Source organism: Pygocentrus nattereri, chromosome 14 (assembly GCF_015220715.1).
Source record: "Pygocentrus nattereri isolate fPygNat1 chromosome 14, fPygNat1.pri, whole genome shotgun sequence".
Lineage (NCBI taxonomy): Eukaryota > Metazoa > Chordata > Actinopteri > Characiformes > Serrasalmidae > Pygocentrus > Pygocentrus nattereri.
This window is the reverse complement of record NC_051224.1, coordinates 37,024,613-37,046,043: the sequence shown is the minus strand read 5'-3', so window position 1 is coordinate 37,046,043 and position 21,431 is coordinate 37,024,613. Positions and strand designations below refer to the sequence as shown.

General features: G+C 39.1%; 1 protein-coding gene and 1 gene segment (V, D, J or C); both read right to left on the bottom strand.

Moving 5' to 3' along the window:
- LOC108414177 overlaps positions 1–21,431 on the bottom strand; it is a 512,138-nt gene that overhangs the window by 21,427 nt on the left and 469,280 nt on the right.
- Positions 1–21,431, bottom strand: part of LOC108436641 (immunoglobulin gamma-1 heavy chain-like) — a 395,990-nt gene that overhangs the window by 30,321 nt on the left and 344,238 nt on the right. The gene's annotated exons all lie outside the window — the stretch shown is intronic.

Here is a 21,431-nt window from a genome sequence, read left to right as displayed (position 1 = left end):
ATATACAGCTCTTCTTTCTGTTCAACCACACCATCAATTATGTTCTTCTTATCAGCTTCGGTGCCTCCAACTGTCCATGAAACTTTTGCTGCCTTCACCTCCATCTCATTACTTCCACTGATAACACATTCCAATTTTGCTTTGTGTTGTAGAAACAGTTCTTTGGCTCCAGGTGCTTTGATTTTCACTGTGAATTTGCCTAAATAAAGAATACAAGCCAACATGTTTAGAACACAGAGTGCAAATCAGGCTTGAAATCTTATTAACTATGTGGGTAACATTTTCCTATTAGGCACCTACGTTTTCATACGGAGGTTTATTAAATTATCACATTGAAATGCTCGTATATATGAACTGCATTACCATCGTTCCTCTACCTGTGAAAGATCGAGATTGTACGTAGTTCTGGTTCTGATGCAACACTTCACAGCTGTACTTTGCGTTCTTCTTCCACGATGCCTTACTGACTTTAAGAAGGCTGCCGGCTGTATACAAGCCTGAAGTACTGCGCATGACTGGCAATTTCAGGCCAGTAACCTCCTGGCCATCCTCTTTCAGCTTGAGAGTGAAGTCCTTTGGGAAGAAGTCCTCAGTGACGCACATGATGGATTCACCATCAGAAACTTTCACCAGATTCACACGTGGCGTTTTGTCCTCTGTGAAAACGACAACAGAACAAATCATGTTCTCTAGAACCGTGAACGCTCAAAGAACCAGTTACATGCTTGAGTGGTTCTGTCCGTGTTAGAAATGCTCTTCAGGTTGATGGGGAATGTGTTGTATATGGGTCTGTATAGGCTGTCAAGCATGTAAGCATAGCAGAACCCTTTTGGCGCAATATGCAAATAGTTCTTTAAGTGTTCATGGTTCAACAGAAAGCCACTGACGTTGCTCAATAAACCTTCAAGAAGATCTTTTCAAAGGGGAATAAGGTAGGACACCGTCACTGGGGCAGTACCCCTCTCGCCACTGGGGTGGTACCCTCAGGGGGACATCCCAGTACCTTTTAGTCAGGGAACATAACTGAACCAGAATCCATACCCAAATACAATGTTTTGCTTTCAGCTAATAATTATGCAAAAGTGGAGCTCCTGCGCTGAAGTGTAGCTGCATATTAATTACACGGATGACGTCACCTGTTGTACATTAACAGGAACTCAATTATTATTTAATTATTTATCATTTTTACATACAAAATAGGGTTATTGGGATGGGCGGGGCCGCTCAGCACCAGAAAATATGCAAAAAAAAACCTAGTCGATTTGATCAGTTTTTTTTTAAATGTAGTATCTGCATTTATTTATTTATTTGTTTTTACCTGGTATGTTGAGCGTCTCGTTGCCCACTTTGCACGTGAATCGTTTCCCTTTGTCCCAGTCCTCCTTCGCCACGCGGATGACGCTCACTTTAGCGTAGGCTCCGTCTCTCGGCAGGGCAGCGAACTGAGTGAAGTCGGTCAGCTTGTTTCGGTCGTTATCTAACCACTCGAAGGACGAGTCTGTCTGAAGGCCAGTGGAGATGCAGCCAAGCTGGAAATGACTGGCACTGGAGCACTCCTTCACAGGGACAATGGACACGGGCATTTCCTTCCCTGAAACACAGCGCAGTAAAGAATAATAAAATAGTAAATAACAGTCCTGGTGTTGTTGGAGTCCGTTTAAAAGTTTGGCCTCATTCAACGTCAAGTAGCTGATTTGGTCCAGCAAACTTCTGGGTGTCAAATGACGCGGTTTACTGGTTTTCTAAACGAGATGAAGTTCACATCCTTTAAAGTATATCTGATACAATTATAGGTATTTAAATATGTTAATATGTTTATTCGTCATTGTTTATTATGCATTTTTGAACTACTCTGTAAAAACTACTCAGATTGCTTCATGTAGTAACAACAGCAATTAAACTACTTTAATTTAACTATAAAAATGACATTGGTTGAAAGAATCCTTCATTGTAGTCCCGTAGAAAAACGTTAGTTGGAACCACATTAAATTTGTGTATTTCATTAATTTACAGTGTAAACCATTTTTGTTACTGCTAGTCTTGTAATCTTTATAATCGAACTGAATGTGGTTTACAGACATTACACGCTGTAAAGTAGCTCGTTAGATCAACGTAAGATTCCTCGTGTAAATGACATTTAGTCTTCATTTAAAGGGTTTATTTAGGTTAAATTAAACTAATTTACTCATCACCACCTGAAGTATGTTTAGGTTGGGTTGGCCAGCCTTTTCCCCGCGTGTGTGAGGCGATGGTCAGTCTTGTTTGTATAACACTGAAGTCGTTAGATTTTATTTTGTGGAAATTCTGCTTTAAAGTAGCTCATCAGATCTACCTAAAAATGACTTCATGTGGGAACGAGTAAATGAACTAGTTTTATTCAACCTAAATAAATACTTTAAATGAACGATTCTTTCAATCAAAGTCATTTTTGAGTTGAATACTAGGTCATTCGTTTTACTCACTTTTAAATTAGATTTGACGCGCCATTTTTTAGTTTTACATTAACGATTTTTACTGATATTGAGAAAAAAAATATGCTTAGTAAAAAGGCTGGTCTATAAAACGAATGTACACACTACTAGTCTTATTAGTCTTGACACATTTTTGTTGGTTTGCTGAAAGAACGTTTGTCAATTTTCATAATAACGTAATTTTAATATACAAATCTGTAAAAAAAATTATTTATTTGTTACTATATGAAGTTTTTTTTAGGTATAACTGACTGGTCATTCTTACAATGTACACATGTGTGCTCTGACTTGACAGCGCACTTATCATAATAATTTTTTCTTTTAGCTTATTATCATTCGGTTTTCATTACTGCCACAACGTCAACCTACTTAATAATAATAATAATAATAATAATAATACACGGTAAAAAGCACGGTATTAGTATTAACTATATAAAAATACTTAATGTGGTAACAAGGATATAAACAAATTTTATTCAACCTAAATAAATGAACAAACGATTCTTTCAATTAAAGTATTTTTTAGTTTAATAAAATTAGTTAATTTACTAATTTACCACGAAGTATTTTTTAACTTGACCCTTTTTACAGTGTACATATAATAATAATAATAATAATAATAATAATAATAATAATAATAATAATAATAATAATAATAATAATACACGGTAAAAAATAAAATACCCATTGTGGTAACAAAAAAATAAATATATTAGTATTAAGTATATAAAAATACTTTATGTGCTAAACTTAATTTAATGAAATTAGTTAATTTGCTTGATACCACAAAGTATTTTTTAAGTTGACACTTTTTACAGTGTACATATAATAATAATAATAATAATAATAATAATAATAATAATAATAATAATAATACACGGTAAAAAGTACAATACAAAAAGTGGTAACAAAAAAATTAAATATATTAGTATTAAGTATATAAAAATACTTAATGTGGTAACAAAGATATAAACCAATTTTATTCAATCTAAATAAATTGAACAATGATTCTTTCAATTAAAGTATTTTTTTAGTTTAATAAAATTAGTTAATTTGCTTGATACCACATGAAGTATTTTTTAAAGTTGACACTTTTTACAGTGTACATATAATAATAATAATAACAATAATAATAATAATAATAAATAGTTATTGTAAATTCTAAATGTAAAATTAGATCGTGCTTCGGAATAAAGGCGTTATGTATTCCCCAGTGTTTAATATCAGATTTTTCCCAATAACTTCGCTCAAATAGTTGGAAATGATCTTTTTAAGTGTAAAAGTTTTTGAAACGTTTAACACGGAATAACTTTTGGGTGTGGATTAGACATTTGCGACATTAGTGCATTCTGAAATCGATACAGTAGCGCACTTTTATTACCTGTTATAACAGTATCGTTCAATATTGTTTTGGTGTTGCTTTGTTTTCTGTGTATTGTTTTGTATTTTATTATGTTCTAAAAGTGCAGGGCACTGACGGAATCAGTGTTTCATGCACGCAAGAACACCTTTATTAATATATCTAGGAATTTCTGATTGTTTCCAGACAGCGGCCCGTTTGTAAAGTTACTTCATGGCTAATCGTTTCTCGATCCTTATTCAGTTCACGAGACGCATTTCTGACTAAATATATATGAGTTGACTGAAATTCGTTGTGATTTAGTAAATGGAAGATTTGTGATCAACTTTCACTCATCGATATTCTACCAAAGTTCACCTCAACTAACCTGAGATGGGCAGAGAGAAAGAGCCAAAGCGACCAATAAACATTCAGAATAACCCGCGAGGAGTGCGTTTGCACATATTTATGAAAAGAAGACTTACCCAAAACGGTGACTTGGGTTCCTTTCCCCCAGTAGTCGAAAGCATCACTGTGATGCTTGCTTTGCTAGCAGCTGTACAAAAACCTCCACAGAAGAAGAAATAGCGCTCCAACGATAAACCACTGGGCTCCAACGATAAAGCACTGGGCACCAACGATAAACTACTGGGCTCCAACGATAAAGCACTGGGCACCAACGATAAACCACTGGGCTCCAACGATAAACCACTGGGCTCCAACGATAAACCACTGGGCTCCAACTATAAACCACTGGGCTCCAATGATAAACCACTGGGCTCCAATGATAAAACACTGGGCTCCAACGATAAAGCACTGGGCTCCAACGATAAAGCACTGGGCTCCAATGATAAAACACTGGGCTCCAACCATAAAGCACTGGGCTCCAACCATAAAGCACTGGGCTCCAACGATAAAGCACTGGGCTCCAACGATAAAGCACTGGGCTCCAACGATAAAGCACTGGCTCCAATGATAAAACACTGGGCTCCAACAATAAAGCACTGGGCTCCAACGATAAAGCACTGGGCTCCAACGATAAACCACTGGGCTCCAACGATAAAGCACTGGGGTCCAACGATAAAGCACTGGGCTCCAACGATAAACTGCTGGGCTCCAACGATAAAGCAATGGGCTCCAACGATAAAGCACTGGGCACCAATGATAAACCACTGGGCTCCAACGATAAACCACTGGGCTCCAACGATAAACTACTGGGCACCAACGATAAACCACTGGGCTCCAAAGATAAAGCACTGGGCACCAATGATAAAGCACTGGGCTCCAATGATAAAGCACTGGGCTCCAATGATAAAGCACTGGGCTCCAAAGATAAAGCACTGGGCACCAACGATAAAGCACTGGGCTCCAACGATAAACCGCTGGGCTCCAACGATAAACCACTGGGCTCCAAAGATAAAGCACTGGGCAACAAGAATAAAGCACTGGGCTCCAATGATAAACCACTGGGCTCCAACGATAAACCACTGGGCTCCACTGATAAAGCACTGGGCACCAACGATAAAGCACTGGGCTCCAACGATAAAGCACTGGGCTACAACGATAAAGCACTGGGCTCCAACGATAAAGCACTGGGCTCCAATGATAAAACACTGGGCTCCAACAATAAAGCACTGGGCTCCAACGATAAAGCACTGGGCTCCAACGATAAACCGCTGGGCTCCAACGATAAAGCACTGGGGTCCAACGATAAAGCACTGGGCTCCAACGATAAACCGCTGGGCTCCAACGATAAAGCAATGGGCTCCAACGATAAAGCACTGGGCACCAACGATAAACCACTGGGCTCCAACGATAAAGCACTGGGCTCCAACGATAAACTACTGGGCACCAATGATAAAGCACTGGGCTCCAACGATAAAGCACTGGGCTCCAATGATAAACCACTGGGCTCCAAAGATAAAGCACTGGGCACCAACGATAAAGCACTGGGCTCCAACGATAAACCGCTGGGCTCCAACGATAAAGCACTGGGCTCCAATGATAAAACACTGGGCTCCAACCATAAAGCACTGGGCTCCAACCATAAAGCACTGGGCTCCAACGATAAAGCACTGGGCTCCAACGATAAAGCACTGGGCTCCAACGATAAAGCACTGGGCTCCAATGATAAAACACTGGGCTCCAACAATAAAGCACTGGGCTCCAACGAAAAAGCACTGGGCTCCAACGATAAACCGCTGGGCTCCAACGATAAACCACTGGGGTCCAACGATAAAGCACTGGGCTCCAACGATAAACCGCTGGGCTCCAACGATAAAGCAATGGGCTCCAACGATAAAGCACTGGGCACCAACGATAAACCACTGGGCTCCAATGATAAAGCACTGGGCTCCAACGATAAACTACTGGGCACCAACGATAAACCACTGGGCTCCAACGATAAAGCACTGGGCACCAACGATAAACCACTGGGCTCCAACGATAAACCACTGGGCTCCAACGATAAACTACTGGGCACCAACGATAAACCACTGGGCTCCAACGATAAAGCACTGGGCTCCAATGATAAAACACTGGGCTCCAACCATAAAGCACTGGGCTCCAACCATAAAGCACTGGGCTCCAACGATAAACCACTGGGCTCCAACGATAAAGCACTGGGCTCCAACGATAAAGCACTGGGCTCCAATGATAAAACACTGGGCTCCAACAATAAAGCACTGGGCTCCAACGAAAAAGCACTGGGCTCCAACGATAAACCGCTGGGCTCCAACGATAAACCACTGGGGTCCAACGATAAAGCACTGGGCTCCAACGATAAACCGCTGGGCTCCAACGATAAAGCAATGGGCTCCAACGATAAAGCACTGGGCACCAACGATAAACCACTGGGCTCCAATGATAAAGCACTGGGCTCCAACGATAAACTACTGGGCACCAACGATAAACCACTGGGCTCCAACGATAAAGCACTGGGCACCAACGATAAACCACTGGGCTCCAACGATAAACCACTGGGCTCCAACGATAAACTACTGGGCACCAACGATAAACCACTGGGCTCCAAAGATAAAGCACTGGGCACCAATGATAAAGCACTGGGCTCCAACGATAAAGCACTGGGCTCCAATGATAAACCACTGGGCTCCAAAGATAAAGCACTGGGTACCAACGATAAAGCACTGGGCTCCAACGATAAACCGCTGGGCTCCAACGATAAACCACTGGGCTCCAAAGATAGATAAAGCACTGGGCAACAACAATAAAGCACTGGGCTCCAATGATAAACCACTGGGCTCCAACGATAAACCACTGGGCTCCACTGATAAAGCACTGGGCACCAATGATAAAGCACTGGGCTCCAGCGATAAACCACTGGGCTCCAAAGATAAAGCACTGGGCAACAACAATAAAGCACTGGGCTCCAATGATAAACCACTGGGCTCCAACGATAAACCACTGGGCTCCACTGATAAAGCACTGGGCACCAACGATAAAGCACTGGGCTCCAATGATAAAACACTGGGCTCCAACAATAAAGCACTGGGCTCCAACGATAAAGCACTGGGCTCCAACGAAAAACCGCTGGGCTCCAACGATAAAGCAATGGGCTCCAATGATAAAGCACTGGGCACCAACGATAAACCACTGGGCTCCAACGATAAACCACTGGGCTCCAACGATAAACTACTGGGCACCAACGATAAACCACTGGGCTCCAAAGATAAAGCACTGGGCACCAATGATAAAGCACTGGGCTCCAACGATAAAGCACTGGGCTCCAATGATAAACCACTGGGCACCAACGATAAAGCACTGGGCTCCAACGATAAACCACTGGGCTCCAAAGATAAAGCACTGGGCACCAATGATAAACCACTGGGCTCCAAAGATAAAGCACTGGGCACCAATGATAAACCACTGGGCTCCAACGATAAAGCACTGGGCTCCAATGATAAACCACTGGGCTCCAAAGATAAAGCACTGGGCACCAATGATAAAGCACTGGGCTCCAACGATAAAGCACTGGGCTCCAATGATAAACCACTGGGCTCCAAAGATAAAGCACTGGGCACCAACGATAAAGCACTGGAATCCAACGATAAACCGCTGGGCTCCAACGATAAACCACTGGGCTCCAAAGATAAAGCACTGGGCAACAACAATAAAGCACTGGGCTCCAATGATAAACCACTGGGCTCCAACGATTATCCACTGAGCTCCACTGATAAAGCACTGGGCACCAATGATAAAGCACTGGGCTCCAACGATAAAGCACTGGGCTCCAATGATAAATTACTGGGCTCCAACGATAAAGCACTGGGCTCCAACGATAAAGCACTGGGCTCCAACGATAAACCACTGGGCACCAACGATAAACCACTTGGCTCCACTGATAAAGCACTGGGCACCAATGATAAAGCACTGGGCAACAACAATAAAGCACTGGGCTCCAACGATAAACCACTGGGCTCCAACGATAAACCACTGGGCTCCACTGATAAAGCACTGGGCACCAATGATAAAGCACTGGGCTCCACGATAAACCACTGGGCAACAACAATAAAGCACTGGGCTCCAACGATAAACCACTGGGCTCCAACGATAAACCACTGGGCTCCACTGATAAAGCACTGGGCACCAATGATAAAGCACTGGGCTCCACGATAAACCACTGGGCAACAACAATAAAGCACTGGGCTCCAACGATAAACCACTGGGCTCCAACGATAAACCACTGGGCTCCACTGATAAAGCACTGGGCACCAATGATAAACTACTGGGCTCCAACGATAAAGCACTGGGCTCCAATGATAAAGCACTGGGCTCCAACGATAAAGCACCTGGCTCCAACGATAAACCACTGGGCTCCAACGATAAACCACTGGGCTCCAACGATAAAGCACTGGGCTCCAACGATAAATCGCTGGGCTCCAACGATAAAGCACTGGGCTAGAACGATAAAGCACTGGGCTCCAACGATAAACCACTGGGCTCCAACGATAAAGCACTGGGCTCCAACGATAAAGCACTGGGCTCCAACGATAAACCACTGGGCTCCAACGATAAAGCACTGGGCAACAACAATAAAGCACTGGGCACCAACGATAAACCGCTGGGGTCCAACGATAAACCACTGGGCTCCAACGATAAACCACTGGGCACCAATCATAAACCGCTGGGCTCCAACGATAAACCACTGGGCTCCAACGATAAACCACTGGGCAACAACGATAAAACACTGGGGTCCAACGATAAACCACTGGGCTCCAACGATAAACCACTGGGCACCAATCATAAACCGCTGGGCTCCAACGATAAACCACTGGGCACCAACGATAAACCACTGGGCTCCAACGATGAACCACTGGGCTCCAACGATAAACCGCTGGACTCCAACGATAAACCGCTGGCCTCCAACGATAAAGCACTGGGAACCAACGATAAACCACTGGGCTCCAACGATAAACCACTGGGCTCCACTGATAAAGCACTGGGCACCAATGATAAACCACTGGGCTCCACGATAAACCACTGGGCACCAATGATAAAGCAATGGGCTCCAACGATAAACCACTGGGCTCCATCGATAAACCACTGGGCTCCAACCATAAAGCACTGGAATCCTGCACACTTTCTGTTTCCACTGTTACAGCGTAACCCAATGATGGAGTAGACAGTTTTCACTACCCGCTGCATGTTCTCCTGCTTTCCTGTTCTTGGGAATGATGGTGTTGAATGCTGAGCTGAAGTCAATAAACAGCATTCTGACATTAGTCTTCTTGTAGTCCAAGCGTAATAAGGTCAAGTTGATGGCAGTAGCTGTGGTGTCCTCAGTCCTTCTACAAATCTGTTCCTCTGCATACTTTGCTGGTCCCCATTTATCCTGTTCTTCAGTAGTCAGGACCCCCACAGGACCACTAGAGCAGGTATCATTTGAGTGGTGGGTTATTCTCAGCACTGCAGTGACACTGACATGTTGGTGGTGGTGTGTTAGTGTGTGTTGTGCTGGTACGAGTGCATCAGACACAGCAGTGCTGCCAGAGTTTTTAAGCACTGTGTCCACTCACTGTCCACTCTATTAGACGCTCCTTCCTTGTCAGTTCACCTTGTAGATGTAAAGTCAGAGACGACAGCTCATCTGCTGGGTCATCCTCTTGTCCTTCATCAGTGGTCACAGGACGCCGCCTCCAGGACGCTGTTAGTTGGATATTTGTGGTTGCTGGACTAATCTCAGTCCAGGAGTGACACAGAGGTTTTTAAAAACAACATCACACTGGGGTGGTCTGAGAGTCCGAGGTGGGGGTAGAGGATTGCTTTGTGTTATTTACTTAAGGAAAACAAAACCAATAAACATAAAAACCCAAGAGATGAGGTCAGGAGGATCCCATTTTCCCAAATGTCCACTGCATCTTCTGTTTTATTTTATTGTCCATTAATGCAGTGAAATGAGTTATTTAAAATGACATCCTATTTCATGATTAAATGAAGCTTTATCAATGTCTTGTTTGGCTGTTGAATGAAACCTATTTGACAAAGATAAGAAGCTTGTAACTGTTTTGTCTCAGGGCGCTTTGCATTTACATAATTAAACACTTGCATTTGCCAGATACTTTGATCAAGAGCTATTTACAATGTTATCATGTGAAGTAAGAGAATGCAGCATTAGACTCTTTCCAAAGGACTCTTATTGGTATAGCACGGTGTGGAAATCTGTTCTGTGGGGTAGACATGTTACCCATGATGCTATAACAACCAATTAACATGCAGCAACTCAAGTGAAATATAGTTTCTTGTAAGTTTCAAGCAATTAAACCAACGAAATCAACATAAGAATTAGATAACAAATAGTATATACTGCAAAGCTAGTTTTATCCTTGGTCTGAGGGTGTCAGTTACTCTGGTGATTATAGTTTCAGTTACTTTACAGCTTCAGACTTGGGGAATGTGGAGATGCTCTAAAGCTTCACCAGGAAACACCTGCATCATTCACATCATGGATGTGAGTAAATCTAAACACTGGGAAATATTGTATATACGTTTCAAACAATACAGTCAGTTGGATGAGCTGTGAAATGTTGTTACACCACAAGTCCACAAGTCAACAGTCTTTGACAGTGGTGAACAAAGTACACAAGTCATGTACCTGAGTTAAAGTAGAGATACCCAAGGTAAAATATTACTCCAGGAAAAGTAGAAGTTCTTACTCTAGACCTCAACTTGAGTAAAAGTACAAAAGTATTTACCTTCAAATGTACTTAAGTATAAAGTAAAAGTACTAAAAGAGTAATTCTGGCTCTGATGTCCTGTTATCATTTTTATAACCAGACTGGCTTCATGAACTCATTTCAGGTGAAAGTCCTCCAGCGTCTCTCTTGGTAAACCAGTCTTTTAATAGAACGTCATTAATTAGTGACGCTGACGTCTATTAAAATGATCATAAGCTCAAAACACTGAAGGTAAACAATTTCCATCAGGGAGAACCGAGTGGCTCTGAAATCACTTTTTACACACAAGCAAAGTTTCACAAATAAGTTTTCCTTTACTATGTTGATCTGTAGGCGTCTGTTCATAAACATAAACCAGCCCAAACTCATTTACTATAAAATGAAATGGTGTTTGTAGAAATTCAGAAAAAAGCCGCGTCAGTCTCGACTGCATATGTGGACATATTTCTATATTGAGCTCTATTTACACAAAGTTAGGTTAGTTCATCATTTATGTTGAACAGACTCTCCCAAAGTTTTACGCTGCTGCGCTGACGTTGAACCGCGTGCTGCACTGGGTCGGTATGACCAACAGGTCAAAACCAGCTCTAAACAAAGTGACCGCTGGGCCCTGATTGGTGCTCTGGCTTTGCGCTTCTTTCGTTTTGACATGTTACGTTTTTATACACACAGAAACCAAAAGGAACGACAGATTTCTCAAAATGTAGGAGGAAAAAGTCGGATATTAGACTCTGAAATGTAGTGGAGTGAAAAGTCAGATATTAGACTCTGAAATGTAGTGGAGTGAAAAGTCGGATATTAGACTCTGAAATGTAGTGGAGTGAAAGGAAAAAGTGGCCCAGAATGGAAAAACTTAAGTAAAGTACAGATACACGAAAAAACTACTTAAGTACAGTAACTAATTACATTTACTTAGTTACTGACCACCACTGGTCTTTGAGTCTCCTGCGTACCGTATAGTGTTAATCTACACTCAAAAACATATACTGAACTAATTTGCTATCATTGTTAATATTTCATAACGTTTAGTCAGTATGCTCTGTGCTTCTCCTCCTGGTTTATATTAATGTGAATATTGTGTATATATTTACGGTCTAATCTGTATAGATACACCAATCAGGCATAACATTATGACCACCTCCTTGTTTCTACACTCATTGTCCAGTTTATCAGCTCCACTTACTGTATAGCTGCACTCTGTAGTTCTACAGTTACAGACTGTAGTCCATCTGTTTCTCTGATACTCTGTTACCCTGTTCTTCAGTGGTCAGGACCCCCATGGACCCTCACAGAGCTGGTACTATTTTGGGATCCATTAGTTGCTTATTATTTTAGTTGGCTCTAGCTGTGATTTGTATTTATTTTGTTCATTGTTATTCATTTTTATTTATTCATTTTTCTGAATGGTGAAACTGATTATCCGGTTTGGAAAAAAAAATACATTTCTACCATTCTAATGTCTTCATGTAACATAGAAATTTCTTTATACTGATATTTCTTTTGCAGGTTTGCTCCAGTAACAAATGTAACAATTTGAACTCTTTAGTCTACAGTTCTTCAGTCTTATTAGCAGGTTTTCGTAATGGTGTGAATCACTGTGACCCCCCAGCCCACGTACACAGTGACACAAGCACCGACAAAAACAACTTGCTACACCAAGAATACAACAACTTCCTACACCAGCGTTATATTCGCTCTAATGGCACGGAAACCGAGATATTCATGCACTATTCTACATTCTATTGATCCTCTGTTTAGGACATGGTGATAAGTACAGCATAGTGGATAACACGACTGGCCTGTGCACTTGAGGCTGCAATTTAACAACCATGGGAATAAACACTGAAATATCAATAAAGGTTCTTGGGCAAAACTCCCAATTCTACATTTCTCTATTTCTATAACATGATGAAAATTTAAAAACTCATTTAGATTTATTTGTTAAATATCGATAGGGACTGCAGAATCTGTAATAGGCTCGCTTACAATATTGTTTCTTATCTACATAAATACTACTTTCTATTTGGGGTTTATTAATGTTGTGATAGGACATATTTGTCATTTTTACACATTGTATTCATGTGATTGTTTATTTACCTACTTTTCTAAAGTAAAAGTAGTAATTTTGCTCATATATATATATAATATATATAAGCAAACGTCCTAGAAAGATCATTCATGTTTTCTTGGTTTTCTTTCTTTTCAGTTCTTTCAGTTGGTCGAAATGTAGCAGGTGTGAGCATCTGGCTTTTCAGGCTCTGTTTCGCTTCCTGTTTGTGCTCACAGCAGCAGAACAGATCCATGTATGAACTTTCCTGAAAGATCTCCAGCACCTGATTTTACAGCATAAACATACACATACAGTATAGAATGTAGAAGAAAAGTTGTCACCCAAAACTGAAACAGTGCTCATTATTACTGAGCCTGTAGTCAGAGATTTCATAGTTTAGAGAGTGATCCTTAGATCCCAAATAGAGAACAATGTTTTTCATAGTTTCATACATAATATTCTCACTCATAACTCAAGACAAGGTAAAATAACTTTGATAAGAAGTGAAGAGAATATAACACTTTACAACAGAGTTTGGAGTTGTAGAAAAATGTGGAAGAAAACCTTCCAAGTTTCCAGAAGAATGGATGTTATAATAAATGCAAAGAGCTACATAGCTGAAAAAAGTTAAATGTGGAAAAAAATTCTATTATATTTTTGGATATTACATTTAGATGCTACATTACAATTTTTTAAAATGATCTCAAAAGCATGTTTACCATTAAATAATGTCATAGAATAAGACATTCAAAACTACAATTTATTTAATAATAAATTAATAATTAAATTCTGTTTTTAAAAGGAACTATCAACCTATGAGGTTTACTGTTTTTAAAAAGAATTTAGCAGCAAATTCACAGAAAATATGTAGTGTTTACCAATTCAAAATAATTGTTAAATTACAGGAAATTTTCCAGATAATGAAACTTTTTTTTTTTTTACAGAAGATTGCTCATGATTTCATGACAAACAAACACAAGCCTGAGATTAAAAGCCAAGCTCCAAGAGCTGACAATAGAGAGACACAAATACAAATTAAAATTGACCAAATATCTGAAGACAGTGCTGTAGATGTGAGAGAAAGGAATGTGGTAGATAAAGGACAAGGTGATGGACCACAAGCTGTTGAACTCACCGTTGAATTTGTCCTTATCTAATCATGTGTAAAGTTCCTGTATAATTTTCTTTATATAATTGTGTTTGTGTTAAATTGTGAACTTATTTAAACTGATGTTTTTGGACTAAATTTAAACAATTGCCTTGTCTTTATGTATCAAATTGTGAATTTTAGGGCAGATTTAAAAGTGTTCAGTTCTTTGAAAAACTTTTGTCTGGAAATTCTGATTTCATCATATGTCAGGGGCACAACCTGCACCATAAATAAGACCTGACTTGACCTTTATGGTGCAACGCCAGGGTCAATAGCTCTTTTAACAAAGACAGAATAAATGATCAATGTTGAGTCATAGTTAGGCCTGTTTACTAAGTCGAGTTATGGGACCCTAGAAAAACATAAGCATATGCTATTATTATTATTATTATTATTGTTTAGGTTGTTATTGTTGTTGTTGTTGTTGTTATGTTCCTTTATTTGAAATTCATTACAAATGTATGTATTCATAAAATAGGGCACCCCTGTTCAAATGACATGTTTTGAAATTTCTACTGAAATTTTTTTTTAAAGTGCATTTTATTGTGTAAATACTGTTAATTTGTTAATTTAACACATAAATAATAATAAATTGTGGCCTGTACAAAGGTTATGGTACATTCTAGATTTTATATTTTAGTTTTTTCCCCCCAATTTTTATGTAAAATTCAGCAAATAAACAGAAAATGTGCTTTCAAATCTGCAGCAAATGCTTTAGCAAAGCATATAACTTAACCAGGGGTGCTCAAACCTGCACAAAACTGTTTAACCCTACATTCAAGCGTGAAGGTATATAAGGTGTCTAAGTATAAAGACTAATTTAAACATGATTTCAATTTGATGCATAATTCTCATGTGTTCTTATAACTGATTTTTCATTTCTCCATACTGATATAGTTTATATTGTTTCAAAGCTTCAATAACAATTATATATAAAAAAAAAGTTCAGTTCATTAGTCTATAATAATTCATTCTCAACAGCAGGTTTTTGTAAAGGTGTAAATCACTGTGGGCCAACTAGCCAGCTACGTACACAGTGATACATGCAACGACAAAAACAACTTCCTGCACCAAGAAGACCTGCAGCTCTACATTCAATCTAATGGCACAGTCACCATGATGTTCATGCATTATTTAACATTCTGCTGAATCTCTTTAGGATAGGGATGAATGTATAGCATAGTGGATAACATCACTGGCCTGTGCCCTGGAGATGGCAGTTTAATAAGCACAGGAATAAATACAATGAGCAATATGAATAAAAGTTCTTGGGCAGTACTCCCACTCCTACACTGCTCTACTATGGATTGAATTATCATTTAATTTAAATATTACAACAAAAAGTATCAACATTTGATGCCACTTACCTGGTTTCGTGATAGTTGTGTAAAACGGTGAAAGTCCAAAAGGAAACTGGACAATGACAGCACCAAAAACAACATTTCAAAATAAATAAATAAATAAATAAATAAATAAATAAATAAATACTAGACTGTAGCCTTTAGCATACACACACACTGGTTTACACAAAAAAGAGCTCTATCTTATAAACAAATACAGTAGGCCTGCCTGCGAAATTGTTTCTTTTTTTATTTATATAACTTGTTTGTCATTTACATAAAAATGACACAAATAAGCGATGGCCTGTATTTCTAACAGTGAAAAATAACTGAGGACACTGTAATCATGGAAGGTGTGTGGTGTTTCTGTAGAATAATTGTTGGTAAACTCAATCTTACACATTGCATGTATTCACTTAAATAATGACATTGCCCAGAAGCTGAACTTCTTATAAAGCTCCTTCACATCTGCCCTGTATTTCTTTTCTTTCAGTTGAGAAAATTTTAGAATATTAGAAAAATTTAGAGCGTGCTTTTTAGGCTCTGTTTCACTTCCTGTTTGTGCTCACGGTAGCAGAACAGATCTGTTTATCACTCTTCTGTGCTCACTATTATTGAGCCTGTAGTCAGAGATGCCACAGTTTAGAATGGGTTCATTAGTCCCTGAATAGAGAAATACATTGTTACAATTTTATGTTTTATTTAACCTAAATAAATATTTTGAATGCAAAATACTTCCATTCAAAGTAATTTTTCAAGTTGAATAAAATTATTCAATTAAAATAGTTAATTTACTTGTTACCACATGAAGTAATTTTTTAAGCAGATCTGACGAGCCACTTTTTACAGTGTATCAGATGTGTTTTCATGTTGTTTTAATGCTCAAGTAACAAATACAACAATTCAAGCACAATTCAATAGACTAGAGTGCTTCAGTCCCAAAGGTAGGTTTTTGTAATGGATTTAATCACTGTGTGACCCAGCCACCCATGTACACAGTGACAGAAGCTATGACAAAAATAGCTTCCTGCACCAAGAACACCTGCAGCTCTATGTTCAATCTAATGGCACATTTACCATGATGGTCATGCATTATTTAACATTCCACTGAATCTCTGTTTAGGATATGGTGGTATGTATAGCATAGTGGATAACACCACTGGCCTATGTGCTGGACTACTTTATATATGGACTTTTATTATTACTGTGCAAGAAAAACTGAAATTTATGTTGTAGCCTGTAGTGTACACAAACACTGCATATAAGTATAACTATATAAATCTTCTCCTTTGTGCAAACTTTTATTAGGCATTTCTGAATATTTTATTGACTGAATGATGAGGTGGTAGTGTAATCGTATACAGTGCTATTAGTGTTGTGATGGTACAGCAGTGTTCAGTGATATTTTTGTCACACACCACACCAAAAACAGCAGCTCCTCATCAGCTTCACTGAGTCTGTCTCCTTTCTCTGAGTCGGTCTACATTAATATATGGGTTTTCCCCTAATATATCAAACAACAACATATCACCTAATCATATATGCAGATTGATGTCATCTTATTCAGTTGTTATACCTGCTTTAAAAAAGTTACAATTTTTTTAATGAGTCAATCAGTTTTGACTAGTTAATAATCATTAAAAAACTTTTTATGCTACTAAATTGTTTTAGAAATGTTGGGAAAAATACACTTTTTACACACATTTTAAATACATTAAAGAAAAATGTAAATACACTAAAAAGGTCTTTTCTGAAGCGATGTTCTGAAGTTTGGAACTATTTATTCCATACTTTTCCAGTCAACACTGTAATTTTAGTTTTAATTTAGTTTATTTTGCAGTTATTATTTGTTTACACTCATGCAATTAACTTTCGGACAACTGTGAAAAGGGACCGTGACAAATGACTGAGGACACTCAACAGTGTTAGTGCTTCTTGGTGAGTTACTGCTGCTCCTTTTCTCTTCTGTTCTTTCAGTTGATCAATTTAACAGATGCTAATATCTTGCTGCTCAGGCTGTGTTCCCATCCTGTTTGTGCTGACAGTAGCAGAACAGATCAATTGGTGAATTTTGTGCTCATCACTGTCGAGCCTGCAGTCAGAGATGCCAGAGTTTAGAATATGTTCCTTAGTCCCTGCATTAGAGAAACAAATCAACACAATTTTCTATATAATATGTTTTGTCATAATTGGCTGCTGTTGGAAGAAAACCTTGTATCTCCATTTTTGACGTCTTTCAGTTGTGGACACTGGAATACCTGTTGCCCTTTACATTGTGTGTAACTTCATGATGAATAGAATTAAGAAATGCCTAAAAATCAGTTCGGAAGAAACACTGGTTCCATTGACTTACATTAAAAGTAAAGTATGTTTTAATTTCTTCTGTAAAGCTACCATTTTAGACATAAAAGGTTTTTTTCCGGCCACTTTAATAAGATGAACACTGAACAAAGTGCTTTGGAGTTTGAAGTTGGGGAGAAATGTGGAAGAAGTTTACTTGGAAACACTAAGAATTAGTCTCCTAAGAAGAATGGAAACTGTAATAAAGGCAAAGATTGGACTCATATACATATAAATGTCATATACATTTTGATATTATACACATATGCTAATTGATTTATGTGTCTTTATTAATTATGTCTATGTGCAATATTAACTTATATTCATAAATGAAGTAAAAGATCGTTTTCATTTTGAAATGAAAGACATGTTAAGTACAGTCCAGTTTGACCAAAGCATCTGTAATGCTGCAGTAAATGTAGTAAATGTAGTATAAAGGTAGTACAAGAAAAAAAGAAAACAGAAAGAAAATAAAGGAAAATATTATATAACTTTTAGTAATAAAGGCCACATGACATGTGACTGAACCTGGTAGATGACTCAGCCAAGGGCCTTTGCTTGAGGGGGTGCCATTCATAGCTATATGTCAAAATTATACAACAAGTGAGTAAAAGATTAAAAGGAAATTCCACTTTTTTCCAAAATATCTGCATAGAAGACCTTTCATTTCAGTTTGATTATTATATTGCCACCATCAATGTTACAGCAACCGCTGGATCCTTTCAGCACCAAGAAATCCCTTCACTTTTGTTCATGATTTCATCTGAAAAGCACAAATAAGATCTTTTAACACAACAAACAAACAAACAAAGAAATAAAAAATAAAGTCTCCCAAATATCTTCACCTTAGAGAGTCTGAGGACACGTGGAGGAGAAAGACGAGGAAGAGGAAGGACGAGGCAGAGGATCATAGGCTGTTGAACTTGTCCTCCTCCAAAGTGTCTTTATCACATTGTATCTGCAACAGGTTTTTGTAAAGGCTTAAATCACTGTGGCCCCAGCCCCCAGACACAGTGACACATACAATGACGAAAACTGCACCAAGAAGACCTTCAGCTTGATATTCAACCTCATGGCACAGTCACCATCATGTTTATGCATGATTTGTCCTCTTTAATATACACTGTAAAAAGTGAGAGGTCAGTTCAACTTCAAATGATTTAGTAACTGATTACATGGCTTTTCTTGAGATCAACTTGAGGACACCAGAGTTCACACAACTCAAAGGTCTTAGTTGAGTCAAAAAGTCTCCAAGCTGCTGTTTCTAGATCTGCATCTTGGTTAGATAAACTAAACTGAATGTGTACTAAACTGAATTCCCCACCAGCTGGCGCTCCTTCTATCACACAGTCCCATCTGGAATATTCTCCTCTTGGGTTTCCGGATAATGGACTGCTGTGGTATTGCTGGGATTCAAACTCACAACCTCCTGATGTTGGGATGAATTATTACACAGCTGCACCACATGAGATGACGGCACGCTTCAAAGTCAAAACAATTTTTTGATGTCATGTATAATTTTTCATGTGTTTATAAATCAGTTGTGTATTCCTCTCGTCTGATGTTGTTTTAATGCTCCGGGAACAAATACAACAATTCAGGCTCAATTCATGGGTCTGTAGCACTTCAGCCTCAACAGCAGGTTTTTGTAATGACCTAAAACACTGTGACCCCCCCACCCAGGTACACAGTGACACAGGCAATGACATAAACAACGTCTTGCCCCAAGAAGACCTGCAGCTCTATTTTCAAGCCAATGACATGGTCACTATGATGTCCATGCATTATTTCACATTCTACTGAATCTCTTTCTGATATGGAGGTATGGGAGGTGTAGCGAACACCACCATGCGCACACTAAGTTACACAAACACTGGACTCTAGAACTTGAAAAATGAACTCTATTTTGGAGGCTTGCCTGCAATATTGTTCATTATCTATGTAAATATTATTGAATTCTAAATGAATGAATAGTGAGGTGTTAGTATGGTTTTCTGACATGTGTACGGTGTTATTAGTGTTGGGTTATTAGTGTTGTGATAGTACAGCAGTGTTCGGTGATGTTTTTGTCACTGTGTGAATCACTGTGGCCACCCCACACAGCGACACACACCACACCAAAAACATTCAGCTCCTCATCAGCTTCACTTTCTCTGAGTTGCTCTGTATTATGGATTTTTCTCAAATATATATACAAATACGAGAATTTCAGCTCATAATATTTGCAGGTCAATGTGTCTAATTCAGTTCCATCTGAATGAATAAAAACTTTTTCGATATGATGCGGTCAGATTAGATTAAACAGTAATTACAAAATGTGGTTATTACGGTTTTCAATGCATTATAGATGGTATTTTCAGTTGCAAACAAAAACCAATAAATTAACAATTTAAAACAACAACAGCAACAACGATAAGAAGCCGAAATGGCCAAGGAAGTAATATTTAGCGCAGTTTGAACAAGTTTCTGACCCAATACATGAAAGACTTTAGACTACACCACAAAGGTGGGAGGGGGGGGGGTCATTGACCCAGCACCCCGCATCCGCTGCGTAAAGAATGCCCATGGAAACCTGAAACCCTAAATATTCCTTATGGAGGCTCAGGACAGGCGAACGCTATTAAAGGAATAATCCACCTCTGAAATGTCCTCTTCTTTTGGTGGGTCAGTTTGTGTCCGGCTGAGGTGAATGTATTCTGACCTCTTCGGCTCCTCCGGTTCTCCTTCTTCTCTTACTGAAATCCTTCATGTGAGACGTCTCCGGTCCTGGAGTCTCGAGCTGTGGGGTTTTTGTCCGCCTGTAAATCATCGTGGTCGTAGTTATCACGGTGTCATATCGCAGCTCAAAAACCCCCATCAGCGCTGACCTCACTCCACATTCAGCTCCATAAAGCAGGAGCGGATATTAATAGCTGGTCGCCTTCACGTTGGTGGGAGTTACCTTGAAGGACTTTTGTCAGTTTTTAATCGATCATATAATCATCATCATTTCTGCTTTACATACACGTCTGTTCAAAAGTTTGGAATGGCTTTTTTCACAACTGAACCAGGTGGAAAGTCAGGTTACTGTAAATAGATGGTTACAGCGTGTTGTGTGTAATTTAATAACCGCTTCATGTTAAAATAACTTTTGGTTTTGATGTATTGTTTATGGTCATGGGGGGTGGAGGGGGGGGGGGGGGGGGGTGGAGGGGGGGGGGGGGGGGGGGGGGGGGCGCTTTATTAATGGAAATCAGTGATGTTTTTGCCACTGTGTGAATCACTGTGGTCCCACCACACAGTGACACACCCCACACCAAAAACATTCAGCTCCTCATCAGCTTCACTGAGTCTGTCTGCTTTGAATTTTACCCAAAATAAGAAAAAAATTATTATTTTTTATTTATTATTGTAAAATTTTATATTCACGTTCCCTTTATATCCAATCTTGTATTTTTAAACAAACAAACAAACAAATAAATAAATAAATAAATAAATAAATGTGACTTTTCTCCCTTTAAAAGTTGCTCACCGCAGAAATTGGCTGCCTACTTTAACAGTGAGGAATG